Source organism: Salvia hispanica, chromosome 2 (genome assembly GCF_029641045.1).
Source record: "Salvia hispanica isolate PSC_SH4W2 chromosome 2, Shi_PSC_v1, whole genome shotgun sequence".
Taxonomy (NCBI): domain Eukaryota; kingdom Viridiplantae; phylum Streptophyta; class Magnoliopsida; order Lamiales; family Lamiaceae; genus Salvia; species Salvia hispanica.
In genome coordinates, this window is record NC_142693.1 from 35,893,950 (window position 1) to 35,901,146 (window position 7,197).

A 7,197-nucleotide genomic window follows, 5' to 3' on the forward strand; every position below is an offset into this window, starting at 1 on the left:
TATTTATATTTGTTTATATCAATTTATTTTAATATTATGACACGTTGAGATATGTTTGTAGTACTAAATGAAGTAGCAAATGTGGATACTCCCTCCGTCCATGAATAAGAGTCTCATTCCTATCTGGCACGGGTTTTAAGAAATGTTAAGAAAAGTGGTGGAAGAAAGTTAGCGGAATACGAGTCTCACTTGTATATATTAGTTTTAAATGGAATGTGGGGTCTATTTACCATTTATAGTAATTATAAACCGGAACTTTTATTCGCGGACGGACCAAAATGGAGAAACGGGACTCCTATTTGCGGACAGAGGGAGTAGTATAAGTGTAAGACGTGTGCATGTGGTAGTCTAAAAATGGAATGATTATTGTTTGAAATCAAGATTTTGAGTTCAAATGCAAAATACAATGTGACTTTAAATACAAATATATACACAACGAATGGATATTTGGATGCATGCACGAGTAAAATACAATGCAAAGTGTGTGATTAATATTTAGTTAGTACTCGTACTATTTAAGTTGGATAACAACAAAATCCGTACATCTAAAAAATAGAGATTGTAATTAACATAATAAAATCGATGCATTGAAAAAGGAATTTTGGGATACCAAAAAAGTGAGTGCGACTTGGGATAGCAAACAATATTCACCCACACGTTCTTTTCATCTTAATTTACAGCTTGCATTGGGATAGAATTTTAAGATAGACCAAGAAAACAAAAGTTTATTGTCCTAGTCCCGAGAAAAATACAATACATAAACATAACTGATTTTTATTGAATCACATATTTTGTTTAATTTTGTGGTACATACTATATTACTAGTCCTATATAGTACGTTTATTGTAGGGGTTGGGATTTGTATTTATTAGCTATCCTTTTGCGACTCTATAATAATTAAAGTTGGTAACTGTAATTTCTTCATGAATATATGCTATATGGTCACATACATACACACTCTAACAGCATTTGCTTGCTTGTCCTACTCCTATTCTTCCACCCACTATTACTTATTAGGACATGCAATAATGGATAACATTATTTCTGATTTAAATGTCGTCAATTATATATGTATTTGTAAGTAACAATAAAATAAAGTGGTCTTCGAAAAAAATGTAAGTGTTTTAATTATTTGTCACAGATCAATAACCCATTACTGAATTTTAAATCCTAAGTAAAATTAATTAATCGCTCTAACATACAAGTATTTGTATTATTAATAATTTTTTTAGTATTTGATATGAATGGAAAAAATAATGACGACATAATTTGATGGATCTTATAAAAGTCACATTTCCCAAACTACACTTTTTGAGCATGTTCAGCCTTGAGTTTAGGATCTTTTCACGTTTTCAAGTAAAAATTAGCCAATTTGTGTCTTCTCAGATTTATCTAAATTACCATGCATGTATTAAAATTTTCTGTTGTTTTATTTTATTTTTGAGAAAAAATGAGAATACATACATATAAGGAAACATTATTTTTAGGATATATTAAACAACTTCATTCGGATAGTTATTTACTGCTGCACTATAAGGAACCATTTTTCTTATTCGTCTAGTTTACTACTAGTAATTGATGAGGAGTCATCACCATATCTTACAAAAAGGACTAAGAAAAAAATAAACATGACATAGGTATGAATCCAATGAGAATTTGATTCTACATAAGAAAGAAAAAGCTGAATGAAGACATAAAATTCAAAAATTGATAGATGACTAAGTATAGTATATTGTTTCCCCTGATAATATTCGAATTTATGTTTAGTACAAAAGTATATCAATTGTAAATATTTGTGATCAAATGATTGAAAATAATTTTTGATTTTTCAACCAATTGTTATCATTCTCACTAATCATTTGTCATATATATAACCACATCAAAGTCGGGTATATATGCCTTAGGCACAAGGACGGTTCTAGGTAGGGTTGGGCGGGTTTTACAGACGGAAAATTTCATTACAACCCTTGTTCCTATGTAGCTTCACATCCTCCTTAATCATTCTCTTTTTGTTGTGCGATGGTGAGACTTGAGAGCCTCATCATAGTGTATGATTATAATATCTTGGGAAATTCTAATAGCATTATTCAGATAAGCAATAGCTTTAAATACTTCCACAAATTTTACGAGAGAACTATTGGATTTTCCTTACTTTTGCTCTTCCTCTTCTTAATTTTGTACTGGAAATGCTTATTTCTTTTAAATTTGGGTAAGTTATTAGCATGATTCGTAAAAAAATACCCAAGTCTATACTAAGTTTTTGCTTTTTGTTTTATTTTTTTAGATCAAAGACTATGAAGCTTTACATTTGATTAAACTAAACTGATTTTATCTTAAGCAAAGTCTAATACGTATGTAAAACTCGCGTGTGGATGTGATAGAGAAATTGCATTGTTAATATGCTTTGATTCTATTGATCGGTGGATACTCTCTCAACTTTTGAATCCCCACCCTTTTATTCTGTATAATGCTATAAAAGATTCAAAGGGAATGTCTTTCTCTCTTTTTTTTTCACTTTTCCTAAAAGCATACCAAGACAACAAAATTTTAGGCCATAGTCGTCTCAAATAAATAAATACAACTACAATAAAGGAGAGAATTTTAGACTTGTCCTAACTTTTGGTTAATAAGACCAATCTCCAATGATACTCTAAAACCTAAAATGAGATAGGTATTTAGCTCCAATAGTACTCCAAAACCAATTTCATTTTTGGTTTTTGAGAAAAAAATACCTATCTTTAGGTTTACACTAAACCAAAACCTAAGTTTTTCAAATTTTGTGAGTAAAAAAGGCATAATTTAGAGAATATTCTTTTAAGTTTGAATTTAGTGTAAATGATTGGAGTAAAATTAATATTTAGTGTGATATTTACACTAAAATGGGTTTAAGTTTAGTGGAATGGTTGGAGATGCTTTTAAGAAGACAAATGTTTGCTATGAATATGTCGAGTTTATATACCCATGGAGAGAACCAAAAAAGAACTAATTTTGAAACTACTCCAACCCTTTGGTTTATATATTTGTACATTAAATTTTCACAACTTTCTAATTTCATGTATAACAAATGGCATGTAAATTATTCAACTACTGATTGTATCGGAATTTGCAATCGTAGAAAAAACGAATCAATGATCGTGCTAACATGGATCGATACCCGTCTATTCGAGAAATTGACATGGAAAGAAATTTGATACAGTAGCACCGTTTTATTTACTTCGACTATGTCACGTCAAATTCTCGGCTATATATCCATGATAATTTTCTATGGTTAAAAAAGTAAATGAAATTAATAATTAATAATTTACGGATGGATTTTTAAGTTATTATTGGATCCATTTTTACTATTTTTACTATTGGGCTGAATCATCCCTTTTCAGGCCCAATATGTCAAGCCCATGCAAAAACAAGAAAAAGTTACTATTTCGCTACATCAATTTTTGTCAAAAAAAAAACGTGAAATTATCTTTTAATAATACTTTCTGATCCAAACCAATACTAATTACAAATTTGTAATGTTGTTTGTGGTTTATAATGGTTTCAATATTTTTTTAATTATTTATGAACTGTGCAAAGTTGTATGGAAATTATTTTTTAGAATAGTTCCAGAGTTATGGCTCAACTAACACCGTTAAATGAAAATAATGAATTGGCTATATTATCAATAAACTAATGCTAAATGTTAGGCATTTTTGTTTTGACTGTTATGGCTTCAACAGAACTGGCTAACGAAATCAATTCAATGTACATAATCAACCACTTTCATTATCTATAACGGGAATTTTGGAGAAATTTACAATAATGCCATTATATAAATTTTAATTATTATAAAATGAAAAGTTTTTTTGTTCATATTTCTTGAATCCGTAAAAGATTGAATTGAATGCATCTATACATCTATAAAAGGCGAGTTTTGGCCATTATTTTGAATAATCAAAAATTTTGGATAAGATTTTAAATATTCAATAGTTATGGGCGTTTAGAAAATAATAATGCAAAATTAAAGCAATTTAATGTTGCCACCACACCACAATCGGTTACATAATTTATTGTTGCATTTGATTTGAAATTTTAATAGAGAAATGAACGTTAAAATAAACGTCAATTGACCATAATTGATTGATATTATTGCAGTATGAAATACAACATAAAACAAGTCTCTATAAATACTCATTCACATGACGTCTTCTTTCAACGAAATTCCAACAATAAAAGTAAGAAGAAATGACATGGAATGCAAATTGCTGAATTTGATTTTGAAATTGGTGAGTATTTTGTGAAATTTTATAGTCCATGAATTTTTATAATATTGTGATTTTCAATAGTGGACTTCTTGCATAATTTTATATCATGAACTCTTGTGTTCACACAAAGTTACAATATAATATATGTGATTGATTTTTGTTTGGAGTTCTTACCAGCGAATGGAAGCAAACTGACTGGATGAAAAAAATGACGCCAATGTATGACAATGGAAGTGCTAGAAAAGATTACCAAAGAAGATGAAGGTTATTCAAATAATGGAGGCGGAAAGAAAATGTTGGGAGAGAAGATAAATAGAAACGTATTAGAGCATGTATAAGAGAAGATAGAGGGGAATTCTTTAGCCTAATTAAATATATTTTTTTCTTTGTTTTTTATTAATGGTTTATTGTTGATTGATTCTTAAGTGATAGAATCATGGAACTAATTGAATATTAGCATGGAAAGTCTACCATCATTTATAATATTTTAATTTTCACTTAATACTATTGATATCATTGGGGTAAATATATACCAATTGGAAGAATTAGATTATTCCACTTCCAAAATTAACCAAATATTAGATGTATATTAAAATATTATTATATTATATGAAATTGTTTTTTTTTTTTTCAAAGCATACAATCATGGGGAATACGTTCTTTTGGGTAATTAAGATGAAGTGATGAGATGTGTAATCAGTTTAAAGATGAATAAAAAGTATAATTTTTAAAAGTGCTAAAATTAATCAACAACAAAATTCACTCATGGAAAGCTAAATTTTCGAAATTACCAAAATAATAAACATAATCAATTATAGAATTGATTGGTCATTAATGGGATTATTGATATGAATTGCTGAGTGAGATTAATGAGATTATTTTGTTAAAATGCTTTTTATATTTTTGTCATTTATTTATTCTGAATAATTAATTAACTTTTGTTAATATTTTATTTAATTGGATAGTTAAAAAAGTGATTCAAAAATTATTATAATATTTGTAATGAAAATTTTGATCCATCAACCAAGCATTCAAATTAAGATTATCCTAAATATAACATAAGCAATCAAACAATTTATATAATTCAATACTATTAATTTAGTCATACAAAAAGTTCATTACCGCACAAAACTCTAACTGAATTCTTAATTAGCAATAAACTGTGTAACTCTAAATGTATTCTCAATTAGCAATAGACTGTGTAACTGATTCTAATTAGTTGGTCCAACAAAAAGAAAATTTGCAGCATTGGAAATTGTAAAGTAGCATAAAAATAGTATAGATGTTTCATATTTCAATAAGCCACGTTTAAAAGTACAATAAATAAAGATAAACGTTACAACATTCAAAAGGGCTATATTATTCATAGTGTTAATTCAACCAATTAATGTAATATTTTGTGTAATTTATCATTTGAATTTTTTTATGGTCATAATTTTGACGTTTTGAATATTATGAGTTATCGATTTATTATTTTGTTAAAAGTGTGATTTGCATTATATTTTTAGTTGAGATATATGAAGGATTGTTTTAAACATATTTTTAAATGTATCTAACACTTGATATAGTCTCTTCGTCGTTGTCCAAATAATTATGCCTGCCTTGATTCCATTTCAAATATGTTTAACTTTATGTCTCTAGGTGTAAAATGAATCGAGGAGCATATATTTATTGGATTGTTATTATATAGTATATTTTTCTTTTCTTTTTTAATTTTATATAGTTATATTTTCATATTTTAATTAATCAATTAACAATTTAAACATTTATGATAAAAAAATATTATGTCGTGCATCGCACGTGGGCTAACACTAGTACGTCATAATAAGGCACTTTTATTAAAACTTTATTTTGCATATTGGCTAAGTCAGTAGCCACTTTTAATAAAACTTAAAAGACCTTCGAAATACATTTATTATTTTACACAAACTTTATGAATTGCACTAAGTCTACATACATGTGAAATTTGTTTAGTTTTTTTGGTTTTGGTTGTCATCCTAATCCAATGGATTAAGCCCATTGAAATATGTGTTAATTCCTTGGAAGTTGGGCCGAGTTTTTGTAGATATATGCTAAATCCAACATCTATTATTTAGGGAGAAAACCTTAATATAAATGTGAAGTGTGATAATTGTGAATGCAACTAAATAATCGTGGATGGAAATTGAAACGGAAGATGCACCTTTCTAGCATTTAAAATTGATGAAAAGACGATGAAACACAGTTCAGTTGGTAAGACGTTTCTCCTTTAATTAATAGGTCGAGGTTTGAGTTATTAGGAGACGCTCATAGGAGACACTCTATGCTCGAGTCTATGCATCGGTGACTACTCTCTACTTCTTCGTTAAACGTTATAGACTCATAGTATTATTATAGTAAGATATAGTGTTACAGTTGCAATGTTTTCAAAACCGTTTAATACAGTGAAAACCTTGAAAGATGATGGCACTTAGAGTGTCCACAGTGGGAGGGACGTGACCCTTGGCCCGGAGTTGGGCAGGGCACGGCCCCCCACTACCGAGCCGCAGGGTGGACGAGAGAGAGCCGAGCTCTCGGCCAGGCCGAGGCTCTTGGGCACGCGACTCGGCCCGCCACTGCAGGGGCCGAGAGCCGCGGCCCTTGGCCACCGATTTTAATTTTTTTTTTTTTGTATTTTTCAAATTTTTTTGTTATATATTCATTATTTCTCCTCCATTTTTTTTACCTCAAACTAAACTCCACTCTTTCCAATTGATTTCAATTTAAGTTTCAAAACATGGATTCCAACAATGAAGATTTTAATTTTGTTATAATATTTACTATGTATTTTAATTATTATATGCAAATAATATTTATTATAGCTAAAATTAAAATGTAACAAAAAAATGTTAATAATTTTAATTGGTGGTCCGGAGGGCCACCATTGTGGTGGCCAAGTTTGTTGGGCATGCCCAACAAATGGTGATTTGGGCATGCC